The 13831-nt window shown below is 58.2% G+C and overlaps 1 protein-coding gene across 25 annotated transcripts in view; it reads right to left on the reverse strand.

Moving 5' to 3' along the window:
* NCOR2 (nuclear receptor corepressor 2) overlaps nucleotides 1-13831 on the reverse strand; it is a 222354-nt gene that overhangs the window by 186382 nt on the left and 22141 nt on the right. For all 25 annotated transcript variants that reach the window (XM_082418134.1, XM_082418153.1, XM_082418146.1 and 22 more), the window contains exon 2: nucleotides 5102-5148. The gene's annotated coding sequence lies outside the window, so the exon portion shown is untranslated. The remainder of the gene's footprint in view (nucleotides 1-5101; nucleotides 5149-13831) is intronic.

A 13831-nucleotide genomic window follows, 5' to 3' on the forward strand; every position in this document is an offset into this window, starting at 1 on the left:
TGGGTAGCTGCCTCCACCACTGAAGGGTCCAGGCTGCCAGGGTTCCAGCATTTAACTGATGCCTGCTGTCCAGGACAGGACAAGTCTCCTTGACTCCACCCAACTCACTCCTCCCAGGAGAGCGGACACAAAAGGATGAGGGCCCTGTGGGGAGGAGCTGGCCCTGAGGGCGGGGCAGTATGCCCTAGAGGTCACCTGGGGACAGGAGCTGGCCGGCAGAGAGGACATCCTGACGGAGAAGGGGCGTCCTGGCAGTCAGGCCATCACATATACACCAACTGGGGCAGGACAGGGTCACCCCAGAGCCCACCCATTTACGTAAGAAAAAAGACAATAGGAAAAGGACGGCAGGGAGGGGGCTTCAGGGACTGAGGGGTTCTGTGCCAGCTCCCATGTGCCTGTCTGAAGGCGGCTCCTGCTGCCCTGGGAGTGATGGAGCAGGCAGGCAGCGCCTGGCAGCCATGGCAGGAGGGGCGTCCCCCGGGCCCGATTAGAGGGCCAGCCGCAGACAGACACGCTCAACTGTCAGCCTCGTCCTCCCAGCCCGCCATCAGAGGCACCATTAATTGCTGTCATTTGAGGGTGGCCTGTGGGGAGAAGGAGGGGGGCTGCGGGAAGGGGAGGGGAAGGAAAAAGAAGGAGGAGGGAGAGGTGGGGGATGCAGGGAGGAGGGGAAGGGGAGGGAAGGAGGGGGAAGGACAGCTTGCCCAGGGCTGAGCATCCTGAGCTGGAAGGAGAGAGAACCACCCGTGCATTCTCCTCCTCCACCCAATGAAGGGACCAGCGTTCCCCCAACTAGGGGCAGAGCTCGTCGACCCACTGCCCAGGTGGGGCAAATAGAGTCCAGAGAGGTGTGATTCTGCCCATCCCAGCCCTGTGAACCTCCCCCCGCCGCCCCACACACACCTGGCCACTTGTCTGCCTGCGGGTTGGTTGGTCCTGAGCTTCCTCCCCAGGGGATCCAGAAAGCCTGGCCGCCCCCCTCCCATCCACCTTCAGCCTCCACCCACCCCCAACCCCTCCCCACTCCTCTCTTCGATACCAGGCACCACGCTGGGAGAGGTTCAAGGCTGGGGCAAACCCCACTTTCCCACCGGTGCCCCGCACTCACGCAGCTCCCCCGCCCAGGATGCCCAGCGTTCCCCCCCAACCACCGCAGGGTCAAAGCCTACACGCCACCTCCTCCAAGGACCGCCACCCTCACAAAAGATTCTGGAGCTGGGCTCCCTCTGCCACTTGCACACAGGGGACGTCACATCACCTCCCTGTGCCTCTGTTTCCTCATCTGTAGAATGGGGATAAGGACAGTGCGGTGATGAAGTGTTTGCTGCTGTTACATGATCATCCAGGACTTCTGTCCTCCTCGACCCGCACACGTCTCCCCTTCTGCCTCTTACTGTGGTTCTTTCTCAGAAATGCCTGCTCCCCTGCCCCTGACTCCAGGCCCACCAGACCCAGCCCACTCCCCCCCCCAAAGATGAGGAGGGTCTCAAAAGGCCTCCCAAGCTGGAGCATCTGGGTGTGGGGTCCATATTGTGCCTCTGTCTTCAGGAGGGGAACCCAAAGCGTCTGCCCGGCCTCCATGCCCCCCGGTGGCCCCCCTGCCAGACGCCCCTGCCCGTCCCCAGACAGGCCTTGTCTCTGGGCTGAGGAGCCCCTTGGGTCCTGCCAGGGGGCTCTCCTAGGAGCACTGGCTTCCTCGGCAGGGGGAGGGACCCCCCTCCGCCCCCTCCCCCGTCTGTCTGCCTCGGCCTCCCTCAGACGTGATGGATCGCCCCAGAGGAGGAAGCTAAGTGCTTGCAGACAAAAAGCCCTTTTATCGTCCTCGGGTGGGGCCGCCTTGGGCCGCCGGAGTGACAAGCAGATAACTCAGCCGCAGGAGGAAGGCTCTCCATCAGGTCTGTGGTGCAGATGGATAGAGGACCGAGAAGCAGAGGAGGAGGAGGGAAGATCACCCCAGGCAAGGCCGCCTTCCTTCCAACTTCCAAGGCACCGAGAACGCCGGGTAGAAAACCCGGCTGGGCTGATCCCTTTGGGGGGACCACCACTGGTGTCCCCCATGTTCCAAGATAAAACCCATCTCTGTGGGGCCCAGGGCCTGGCTCAGGAAGCAGGCAACCTCCAAGGCTGTCCCTCTCTCTTGCCTACTGGGGGCCCCCAAAGGCTCAGGAACAAAAGAGCAAGGCCTGACTCATGCAGACTCCTGCAAACCAGGAGGCCCATTCCACACAGCCTCAGGGCCTTTGCACTGGCTGTTCCCTCTGCCTGGGAAACCCTTCCTCCAGAGACCTGCAGGCTCCCTTGCCTCCTCCTGCAGGTCTTTGCTCAAATGCCACCTTCTCAGGGAGGCCCACCCTGACCCCCCTCCATTTGAAACTGCAACCCCCCAGACCACCCACACACTCCCCAAACCCCCTCTCTGCTGGTTCTTCACCCCAGCGCTCCCCACCGAAGGACACACTACGTATCTGTCTTGTGAACTGTCTGCCTGACCCAGGGAGGACGGGATTCTTGTCCAGCTTATTCCCAGCTCTATCTCCAGCACCCAGAAAAGGGCCCAGCACACAGTAGGTGCTTTAGAAAGAATCGTTCAATGAATGAAGAAAAATAAAATCTCCCAATAGCAGCCAGTCCTGAGCCAGGACGTGCCCAGCAGTGCCCTCAGCAATCCTTGGAGGACAACCATTTGACAGATGAGGAAACCAAGGCACAGAAGTGTCTCAGCTCCCTGGGATTTGCACCCAGGTCTGCAGGAGGCCCGCCCACTGCAGAACCACCCCAGAGACCCAGGATGCCAGTCCAGGGCTGGGTGTCACAGACAAGGACTGAAACCCGCCCCCAACCTGCTTCTCGGCGCTGCAGCCTCAGGGAGGCCCCTTCCTATCTCTCGGCCTCAGTTTGCCCCTCTGCAGAATGGGGATGCACAGGTGACCACGTCCCCCCACTGTCCCTCCCAGGACACTGCCCCCCAGTCCCTACTGCACTGGTGTGGCCCTGATGAGGGAACAGCAGTCAGAAGTTCTGAGCAGAAAGTGCCAGATCTCGACCCCATCGTGGACGCCAAGGGTTGGGCTGGGGGCTCCTCAGACCCTCCTCTGGCCCTCCTTGGGGCCAGGCCCGGCTGACAACCCTTCCCAGCCCTAGAAGAACAGCTCAGTCGGTAAGGGGTAAAGAAAGATGCTGGGAGCGCTGAGTGAGCGCTTACTACCTACTAAGCACTGGTGCTCGCAGCAACCCACGCCCCACGTCCCGAGCCCCAGCAGCTGAACAGTGCTCGGTGACACAGAGCCAGGAAGGGGTCAAGCTGTCATTTGCGGGGGGCCAGTGCCTGCGTCCCAGCAGCTGCACCCACTGACCAGCCCTTCCTCACTGGCACGGACAGGGGCTAGGCACCCCACATGCCCTCCAGACGTGTTTCCACTGCTTCCCCAAATTGCCTGACTCTCCAGAAGGCTGGGGGGTGGGGGCTGGGGCATTTCCTCACCACGCAGGGGTCTCTGGCCACATGACTGCCTCTCCCAGGCCTGGGTCAGCTGGTCCCCCTGTCCCCCGGGGGCAAGGACAAGACACAGGGAGGTGACCCGCAGATTCAGCTCCCTCCTCTGCCAGGGCTCCCGGCTGCTTCAACAAAAATACAGAAACCAAAAATCTTAGCAACAATCGCCAGCTCTGTGGGGGGATTTGATTCCATCCCCATTTTACAGATGGGGAAACTGAGGCACCGGGTGGCTCAGGACCCTGCCCAAGGTCACGCAGATAACAAGCGGCAGACAGAGATATGCACTCAGGCAGCCAGGCTCCAGGGTCCCTGCCTGGGACCACTTGCCTCTCCTGGTTGAAAAGAATATAAAATAAAAGATGCCTCCCTCTACCACCAGCCAGGCCGGTACCTGAATCCCCTCCTCCAAGCCTGTGCTGGGAATTCCATGGCACTTTCACTGCTGGGGCCCGGGTTTGATCCCCGGTCGGGGAACTAAGATTCCACAAGCCGCACAGCGTGGCCAAAAAAACAAAACAAAAACAAACAAACAAAAAACAAACAAGCCTGTGCCCACCCCACTGACCCTCACCTGGACTGCCTTCCCTCTCCCTGACACCCCAAACTTTGCCAGTGCCCCTAGGACCGCTCTCCACTCCCCCTGGTGGAGAAGCTTTCTGGGGAGACCCCTGCTGTCAGATGTACCAGGTCGGCGGGGGGACAGGGAGGGCAGTGGGCACAGACCAGCCCCACATGGGCCTCAGTCTCCTTGGCTGTAAAATGGGTGCATTGGGGAGGAATCTGCCAGGTTCCCTGGGAGAGTCAAAGAATTACCCCCAGCTCTTTGCTTCCAGCTGAGACATGGCACAGGTGACCCATCTGTGCTTCGGTTTCCCCATTTATAAAATGAGGCTAACAGCCCATTTTGGAGCATCGCTATGAGGGTCACAAAACGCGGTGACATGAAAAGCACTGTGGTGGTGCGCTTTTGAGCAGCTCCTCTGTGCCAGGCGCTGCTCCATATCAGCTCATTTAATTGTCGCAGCAACCCTACGAGGGGACACTCACTACCCCAGTTTACAGACAGGTAAATGGAGGCACAAGGAGATGAGTGACTTGTCCTGGGCACCCAGCATGAAAGTGGCAGTGGCAGGACTGGAATCCCGGCTCTCCCGCTGAGCACGGCGACCACGGTGGCACACAGGTGTCCGGCCCGAGGGCCTCCTCCAACGTCCAACGTCCCAACTCGAGAGCCAGCACACAGGCTCCACCCTCTCCGAGCCTGCAGCCCACCATCAGGGCACAGAAGCAATGTGGCCATGAACCCCAGAGACAGAGAAAACCCACCGTCACACAGCTGCACTGCTGGGACAACCCCTTCTCCCAGGCACCATCTGCACATCAATGCACTCAGCCAGAAAATACCCCATCCCGGGGGAACCCACAGCCTCCACCCTGGGCAACACTGCTGCCCAGATCCCACCCCACAAGGCCACACAGAGCCCACCACCACATCCGCCAGCAGAACCTGGCACCCCAGCAACTGCCGACCCCCTGCCCACGAGAAGGTCCCAGCAATATGAATCCGCTGGAGACAGCAAGGAGGGATAGATGTGAACCTACCAGAAACAGCCACCAGCAACGCTGTGTCCTCAAAGGCTCTGGGGGACCTGCAGGGGAAAACACAGGTCTTGTTAGCAAGGATCACAGCATCCCCATGAATGGGCTAAGGTATGACCACATCAACGTGCGGGTAGAGACGACAAGGCCCACTGGTCTGGACCTGGGGTACTGTGTCCATCAGGCCAAGTGTTTCTCCATGACAACCCCATGAGGTGGTACTGCTCCCCCATTTGACAGAGGGGGAAACTGAGGTTCAGAGAATCAAAGTCTCACGCCCCAGGTCCCACAGCTAGGAAGTCACAGAGCTGGGATTCCAATCCGAACTATGTGGTTATAAAGGCAGCCCACACCCCAGCAAAGCCCCCAAGGGACCCCGGGCCCAGATCACACTGTCGCTGTGAAAATCCCCCATTAACTTCCCAGGGGACCCTATGAAAAGTCAGTAAGTGACACCTGACGGAGGGGTGGGCCTACGACTCTCATTCAAGAATTTCTGAGTCACCATTCAAAGTCAAAACCAGCACAATAAAAACTAGTGTCCAGAATATAAAAAGCACGCTCACAAATAAATAAGAGCCAGTCAACCCAATAGAAAATTGGGCAAAAAGACCTGATACAACTTCACAGAAGTGGATATAGAAATGGCCAATAAGCACATGAAAAGATGCTCAATATCATTAGTCATCAGGAAAGTGCAAACTAAGAGACCACTACACACCCACCTGGATGGCTAAAATAAGACAGACAATGCCAAGTGTTGACAAGAATGAAGAGCAACTGGAATTCTCAGACGTCACTACTTCAATGCAAAATGGTGCAACCACTTTGGAAAACAGTTTGGCAGTTTCTTACAAAGTTAAACATACATTTGGGTGACCATATGACCCAGCAACTCCACTGCTGGGTATTTACCCAAGAAAAATGAAAACATATCCTCATACAAAGATGTGTACATGAATGTTCATAACAGCTTTAGTCATAATCACAAAAAACTGAACACAGTCCGTCCATAGATGAAGGGATAAACAAACAGCGGTACATCCATACCACGGAATACTACCCCACAATAAAATGGAACAAACTACAGACACACAACCACATGGAGGGATGTCAGACTCAGACGCTAAGCACACGCGAGGATTCCATTTATAAGATTCTGGGAATGTCAAGACTCTACTTTCACAAGTAGAGAGATCTGCAGGGGCAGGCACACTAGAACTAAAAGATGATTCCCACAAAAGTTAGGATGTTGATCACCTCTGGAGAGAAGACCGCACATGACTCCTTAACAATTATTCATTAATCTGCAGCCACGTGTTTACGCATTTTTTTTTTTTTTTTGGCTGTGCTGTGCGGCACGCAGGATCTTAGTTCCCCAACCAGGGATTGAACCCCTGCCCCCTGCATTGGGAGTGTGGAGTCTTAACCACTGGACAGCCAGGGAAGTCCCTATGCCTTCTTTATTGTGTTAGCTTCTGCAAGAAAAAGAACAAGTAAACAAATAGTAATGGGCAGATCACTAGAGAGAGATCAAAACCCTGGCTGTGGTCCCAGCTCCTCTACTGAAGGCTGTGACCTTGGAGTCTCTGACCTTGGTTTTCCCATCCAGAAAATGGGCCCACTCCCCACGGCTGTCTCCAAGACCCGTCCATTCACAAACATCTCAGCCTCGAGTGGACATTTAGGGAACCCCTTCTGCACCCCTTGCCCCCACCCAGAGATCAAAGGCGAGTGGAGCTGCGGCTTCCAGCTCTCACAAGGCTGAGGCAGCTGCATGCAGGGCTCAGGCTCTGGGACCAGGCTCCCTGGGTTCAAATCTGGGCTCTGCCCTTCCTAGCTGTGCACCCTGGGACAAGAAGCTTCACCTCTCTGAGCCTCAGTTTCTTCATCTCTAAAATGGAAACGAGGGGGACTTCCCCGGTGGTCTAGTGGTTAGGACTCCGAGCTTTCACTGCCGAGGACCTGGGTTCGATACCTCGTTGGGGAACTGAGATCCCGCAAGTCACATGGCGTGGCCAAAAAATTTTTTTTTAATTTTTAAAAATGGGAACGATGATACATTAAAAACACCGACCTTACAGGGATGCCGTGGAGGTAAAGTGCTTGCAGAGCCAGCGTGGGCTCACTAGCAGCACTCAACTCCTGCGGGGGGTTATATTACCCCAAGGCAGGGGCTGGCAGCTAAGCTCCAAGACCCCAAGGAGCCCTAAAAGGGGCAGCTGCAGGCGGCTCATGGGGAAGGATCCTGCCGCTTCTTTCCTGTCCTTTTAAGGTTTTCTTCGCTACAATGCCTCCAGGCTTGACACTTGTCCTGCCATCTGCGGCAGCTCCAGAGACAGGGCCCTGGGGGAAGGCTGGAAATAGGGAGGCCCAGGCATGTCTCCATAGCCATCCCGGCCTCCCAGAAGCCTCTGTGGCCAGCCCCCTCCAGCAGGTCCTGCAAAGGGCTAAGGCAGGGTCAGGTGGCTGGGCGCTCTCCCCAGGCACCACTTTGGAAGGGTTGGGAGATCAGACCCCGCCTGCTTCCCACCTTCTCCCAGCTCCAGCCAGTCCCCCCTGCAGTCCCCAAATGGACACAGAGCACCTAATGGCGTGAGGTCAAGACCGGCCTGGGCCAGCCCCAGGGGGACATGCAGAGCATCTCCCAGCAATGCCGACAACACACAGGTCCAGAGAGCAGTTCCCAGCCTAGAAAACTTGGGGACTTCCCGGGAGAAGCGACAGCCACGCTGTGCCCCACGGAGGAAGGTGAAATGTGCGCTTGGCGAGAGGATGGGGGCATGCGGGCAGAGAACAGCTGATCACAGCGTGGAGGCTGGAAGGAAGAGGAGCGGAGTGAGAGTGTGTGTGAACGCCGGGGTAGGCAGGGCTGATCGCCGCAGGGCCCCTCAGATTGGGATTTTATTCCCAGGGGTAGGGAGACCCTTAGGAGGGTTTCGCATGCAGAGAAGGGAGAAGTCCCACCGGAATTTGGAGAGTGCATTCGGGCTGTGGAGTGGAGGATGGGTGCGGGTGGAAGCGGGACAAGTGGATGGGATGGAGAGCATTTTACAAGTAGAATTCACGCGGGCGAGGGATGAAGAGGAGCCTTGGCGGCTGTGCTGGGCTCCCGCTTGGACAGCGACGGCTCTGGGTGGGGGAGGGAAGGAGAACCACATGCACTTCCTGTGGCCTTTCTGTGCTCCAGCTGCTTCCCCGGTACCTCATGCAATCCTCACAACCATCCCGGGAGGGAGGGAGGTATGGGGGCCTCTGTTTCCCGGCCAGGAAGCCGAAGTTGAGCAGTAACTCACTCAAGGTCAGGAAGGGAAGGGAAAAGAGCCAGGATTTGAACCCAGGTCCAAGCTCTTTAAGCCTCGGAAGCCAGGGCACTGGGGGTGGGGGGGACCCTCCTTGAGCGTGAACAAGGAGAGCGGGAGTGGGGAGGTGGCCCCCGCAGGGAGGGGGCTCAACAGCTCCCTGAGCAGAGCTGCACCCAATGGGACCTCCGTGGGCCCAGAAGGTCCCCGGGTCCCTGGGCCTCCTGGGAGGGGGGCAGCTCTGACCCCTGTGCAAGGGGGTCAAGCCAGGGAGCAGACCCTCTCATTCAAGGTCTCAGTCACGCTCAAGCTCACACTCCTGCACGTCCTCAGTCACACACGCACATACTCACGGCCTCATTCACTCACTTGTTCACACTCATGCATGCTCGTGCACACTGTGCTTCCACACACTCCTACACACGCGCGCTCGGCCCAGGAAGGCTCGGCAGGGGAGCCAGCCCCCCGCACCGTGTTTCCAGCCATGGTCCTGTCTTGGCCCAGCCCAACTGCTGAATCCCAGCCCCCTCCTCCTCTCCCCCCACCCCTGGGGGAGAGAGTGGGGGAGGGAAGGGAAGGGGGGCTGACCAGACTGGTTTCCCAGCAAAGCAGATACACGAAAGAGGACGGTTTCCAAGGGTTCCCCTCCCCCAGGCCCTTGGTAACCCTCCCTTAAGCATTTCAACAGCTCCCCAGGGCCCATGGGCTGAGACCTGCCCCCACATGGCACCAAGCCCCCAAACAAGCCCCATCAGGCCCCCCTCTGAGCTTTGGCCCTCAACTCTGCCATTTGCCCTCCCACCCCCTCCTCTGCCTTCCCAGCACCAGCATAACACTGCCTTTTTCCTCCTCCAGGAAGCCCACCCAGATTACCCCAGCCACAGAGGCTGACCCAAAGTGTCCATCCACCCCGCTCAGAGACAGGAAGCTAGCAGTCCAAGGCCACACAGGTGCAGGAGGGCAGAGCCAGTTGGGTTCAAACCCAGAGAGAGCTGTCCAGCTTTGACTGGGATACCAGCATCAACCTTCAGCCAGTTGACAAGCTTGACAGAACCCCTGCACGGGGATGGGGCCATGAATACGAAAGACAAGGGTCCTCGGGGGACACGGTCACACCTACCCACACTCAAACACCACACAGATACATCAAGAAAAGAGCAAGACGGGGAATTCCCTGGTGGTCCAGTGGTTAGGACTCCACGCTTTCACTGCCGAGGGCACAGGGTTCGATCCCTGGTCCGGGAACTACGATCCCACAGCTGTGTGGCAAGGCCAAAAATAAAAAAATAAAATAAAAAGAAAGAAAAAAGAAAAGAGCAAGACGACGTCAAAGGGCAGTGACTAAAGTAACAGACATAAACCAGCATAAACCTGCAATGAATGACAGGCATGATGGGGGGTGGGGGGAGGACTAGAAGACAGGTAGGGTCTCCCAGGAGGTGACACTGGAGACCAGGGCTGAAGAGATAAGGAGGAAGGCACAGCAAATGCAGAGGCCTGGAGATGGGACCCAGCTAAACTGGAAGCAGTGGTGGACAGGGAGAGGGCGGGCGGTGGTGGGGGGGGTACTGGCCTGGGTTTTATTTCCAGGTTGAGGCCACGGGAGGGGAGGGGCACATTCGGATCTAACACATAACCAAGTAGAACAGTGTGAGGCATGGCCAGGGAGGACACTTCCGGGTCAATCCCTGTCGGCTCCATGGAGGTGGTGTCCTCTTCCCCAGACCAAGCCTCAGCCTCTCTCTGCACTGGAGTCTCTCCTAAGGTCAGAACCTGAGGGCTGCAGTCTCAGTGCCAGGCAAGTGCTTGGTAGTTGAAACTCAGTACCTCCAAACCTTTCCCACCAGGCTGTGCCGTAGCCACCCAGGGGCAAGGCCCCGACCCCGCTGGCCACTTGAGGCCCTAGCAACACCAGGCCTTTGCCTCCACCTGCTCCTTGGGCAGGCTGCTAAAAGTGATTGCACAAGCCAGGGCTTAGAACAAATCCTCCCTCCCAGCCCAGCCTCCTCTGGGCCTCCAGCCACGTGGGCCGTACCCTCGGCAGGGCCCCAGGAGGCACACTTTCCAGGTGTGGGAAGGAGAGGGGTGTGGATGGAGCCCCTGCAGTGCCTGCAGATGATGGGCAAGGCAGTGACGGAGGCAGCCGGGATTCCAGTCCCGGCTCGGCCACTCCTGCACTGGGCACCCAAGTCACTTCATCTCCCCGTGCCTCTATTTCGTTGTCTATAAACTGAGGGGTGGTTACAGTGTCCCCTCGAAGGGCTGCTGTGACCATTAAATGAGTTAATACAGCAGAGCCCCTTAGAGCAGTGCCTGGCACGGCGTAGACCTCAACAAGCTTATTAATCACAGTAAGCACTTTCTGCGTCTCCCCGCTTCAGGACCCTCACAGCAACACTCCAAGAGAAATGGGGAAACAGAGAAACTGAGGCATGGAATGGTCACCTGTCCCAAGTCTCTCAGCTGGAAGCAAAAGAAAAGAGCTGGGACATGAACCCTTTCTTGAATCCCCCGACCCACCCCCACTCCCAGGGACCCTGGCAAGTTCCTCCCCAATGTGCTCATTTCACAGCCAAACAGACTGACCTGTATCAGACAGGTCTGTGCCAACAACTTGCCCTGGTATAAGTGACAGCAAGTTGTCTCTCCAAAGAACTCCTACACACCCCTCAAAGCCCAGCTTATGATGTCCTCTCCCCTCCCCTCGATGAATAAGCCTTTCCAGTTAGTCCAGTCATATCCTGGTCCTCACCGCCTCCTCACCCAAAAGCTCTGCCTGGCCACCTCCAGCAGACCCTGAGCCTTCCAGGAAAGGGCCTGCCTTATGCCTCACTGAGGCCACAAGGCCTGATGCAAAGGCAGATGCACAGTGGGAACAGCGGGGTGAGGCTCAGAGTAAAAGAGACTGCATACAGAGGAGGGTTCAGCACAGTAGGGCCAACGCTGTGAGGTGCAGCTGACAGCAGGGCTGAGAGAAGGCCTGGCACACAGTGGACCCAGCCGACTCACAACAGACCTAACACAGTGCCCGGCGCACAGTGGGGCCAGGATCACAGAAGGCACTGGGGGAGGCCTGGACCTGCTTGCCGTCTTTCACCCAATCCCTGCACTCCCCACCCCTGAAAAGCCCCCCATGCACCTCCCATACCCATCCGAGTCCCACCCACACTCACAAGCCCAACGGCTTCCTCCTCCAGGCAGCCCTCACTCCCTCATACTCAGCTACATCCAATCTGCAGTCACAAAACCAACAACAACGGCAATAATAACAGTGGCCATAACTAGTGTTTAGTTACTCCCATGAGGACACCAAGCCGAGCCTTTACATACTCATTTAACTCCCGACAACCTTTCAGGTAGGTTATTTTACTTATTTTATTATTATTTTTTTTAAGTCTACAGAGCATTTTTTTTTTGGCCGCGCCGCATGGCATGCGGGACCTTAGTTCCCTGACCAGGGATCGAACCTGTGCCCCCTGCTGTGGAAGCGTGGAGTGTTAACCACTGGACTGCCAGGGAAGTCCCCAGGTAGGTTGTTTTATTAAACCCATTTTACAGATGAGGAAACTGAGGCTTGGGGAGGTTGAGTCACTTGTCCCAGGGGATATACAGCCGATGAGAGGAGAGGTCAGGAAGGGCGCCCAGGCAGCCTTAACCGTGCACACGGGGCTGAGCGCTGTTACTGTTAGTGGTACCCTTGCCCTGTGTTCTCAGACCCTGAGCCGGGCAGCAGTAACCCGACCTAATCCTCCCTGCAGCCTCCTGAGCTGCCGCTACCCATTTCCCGGATGGACAGACTGAGGCTCCAAGGGGGCATTGCACAGCCAGGCTGCCACCCACTTCAGTGGTTCCCCACCCCACCCCCGGGGGGCGGGTTCTCCACGATTCTCTCCCCAGTCAGCGCAGAGGCCAGAAGCCAGCGCCTGACAAGGAGCAGGAGCCACAACTAACCCACAACATCCCTACCCAGTCATCACCTCCTCCCAGGGCAGGATCCCCTGCCAGGCTCTGCCGTGCCAGCCCAGGAGCCTTGGCGCCGGCCCTCAGAGAGGAGATGCTCCGCCGGCAGCTCCCGCTGTCCCATCTCAACCCCCTCAGTGGGCAAAGGTCAAGTTCGACCAATCTGCCAATGAGCCCGGGAGGCTGGGACAAGGTCCCTGCCCAGGACCCTCAGGGCTGGAACCAGGTCCCCGAGCCAGCCTTGGAGAAAAGGTGCTCCTCCACCTGCAGCCCCTGCCTTCCCATCTCAGACCCCCTCAGTGGGCACAGGTCAAGTTCTACAAAATCACCCGGGGCCCGGGGGCTGCTGCAATGCCCGCCACTTTGAGGAAAGGGAAGTGGTGCCCACGTGAGCCTCCATGTGGCAGCGTGAACCATACGAGGCCAAGACGAGCGAGCCACGAAACGTGTTCTACAGGCGCCCTAAGTGCGATCCCGCAGATCCAGGCAGTGCCCCCGGTGGGCAGGCATAACTTCCGGAAGCCAGCTCTGCAGGCTGGATTTGGGGACTTCAGGTGCAGTGTGACCCAGGCACCCTGGGCAGGAGCAGGCCAGGGCCCTGAGGCGTTAGGGTGTGGGGGACCTAACACCCCTCCCAGAGCTGCCTGGGTCTGCCAGACACGTCTCTTCACACCCGATGAACGGGGAAGTCTCCCCTGTCCCCTGGGGCCGGGTGTCGCCCTTCCCTGTCACTGTTGTAGCAAGCAGCCCAGACAGCCAGAGCGGGAGGGAGGCAGCTCTTCCACTGAGAAGCCACTGGGATAGTTTATTTTCCTTCTCAAGTGACAGCTGAGGCCGGCTCTCCTTGAAGCTGCGGAGAGGCAGTCATGGAGAGTTCACCCAGGTCTCTCATTCCCCACCAGACTGCGGCAGCCAGCGACGGCCAGGGCACGGGGGCAGGGCAGCGGCGCAGCCAAGCCAAGGCCACAGCCAGTGTGCATGTGAGTGGACAGGGCCTGGGGGAGGACAAAAGGGGAGGAGGGGCTGTGGCCCAACGGAGGGGGACACGGCCCCACTCCAGGGGGCTCAGGTCCATCCAAGGGGGGCACACAGTCAGGAGGAGAATGAGGAGAAACACTGACCTCCGCCCGCAAGCGCCCCAGCCCCCAAGGCCACCTATCTGGGCTCCCAAAAGAGACCTGTGCTGATCACAGGCAAAACAACCACGATGGTCACCACAGCAATAATAATAGCCCCTCCTGCACGCACGGTCACTGTGTGCCAGGTCCTGGGCCGTCCATCCTGACCCCATTTCACAGATGGGGAAACTGAGGCCCAAAGAAGTTCAGCAACCTGCCCGAGATGGCACAGCCAGGGAGGGGCAGGGAGATGGGGACCCGGGCGTCCGCCCTCGGCTGCCCCATCCTCCACCCCCTCCACCCTCAATTCGGCCCCGGAACACACTGCTCAGAAACCTCCCGCCCGCCTCCTC

This window comes from Balaenoptera physalus, assembly GCF_965194825.1.
Source record: "Balaenoptera physalus genome assembly, chromosome: 12".
In the NCBI taxonomy this organism is placed as follows: Eukaryota; Metazoa; Chordata; class Mammalia; order Artiodactyla; family Balaenopteridae; genus Balaenoptera; species Balaenoptera physalus.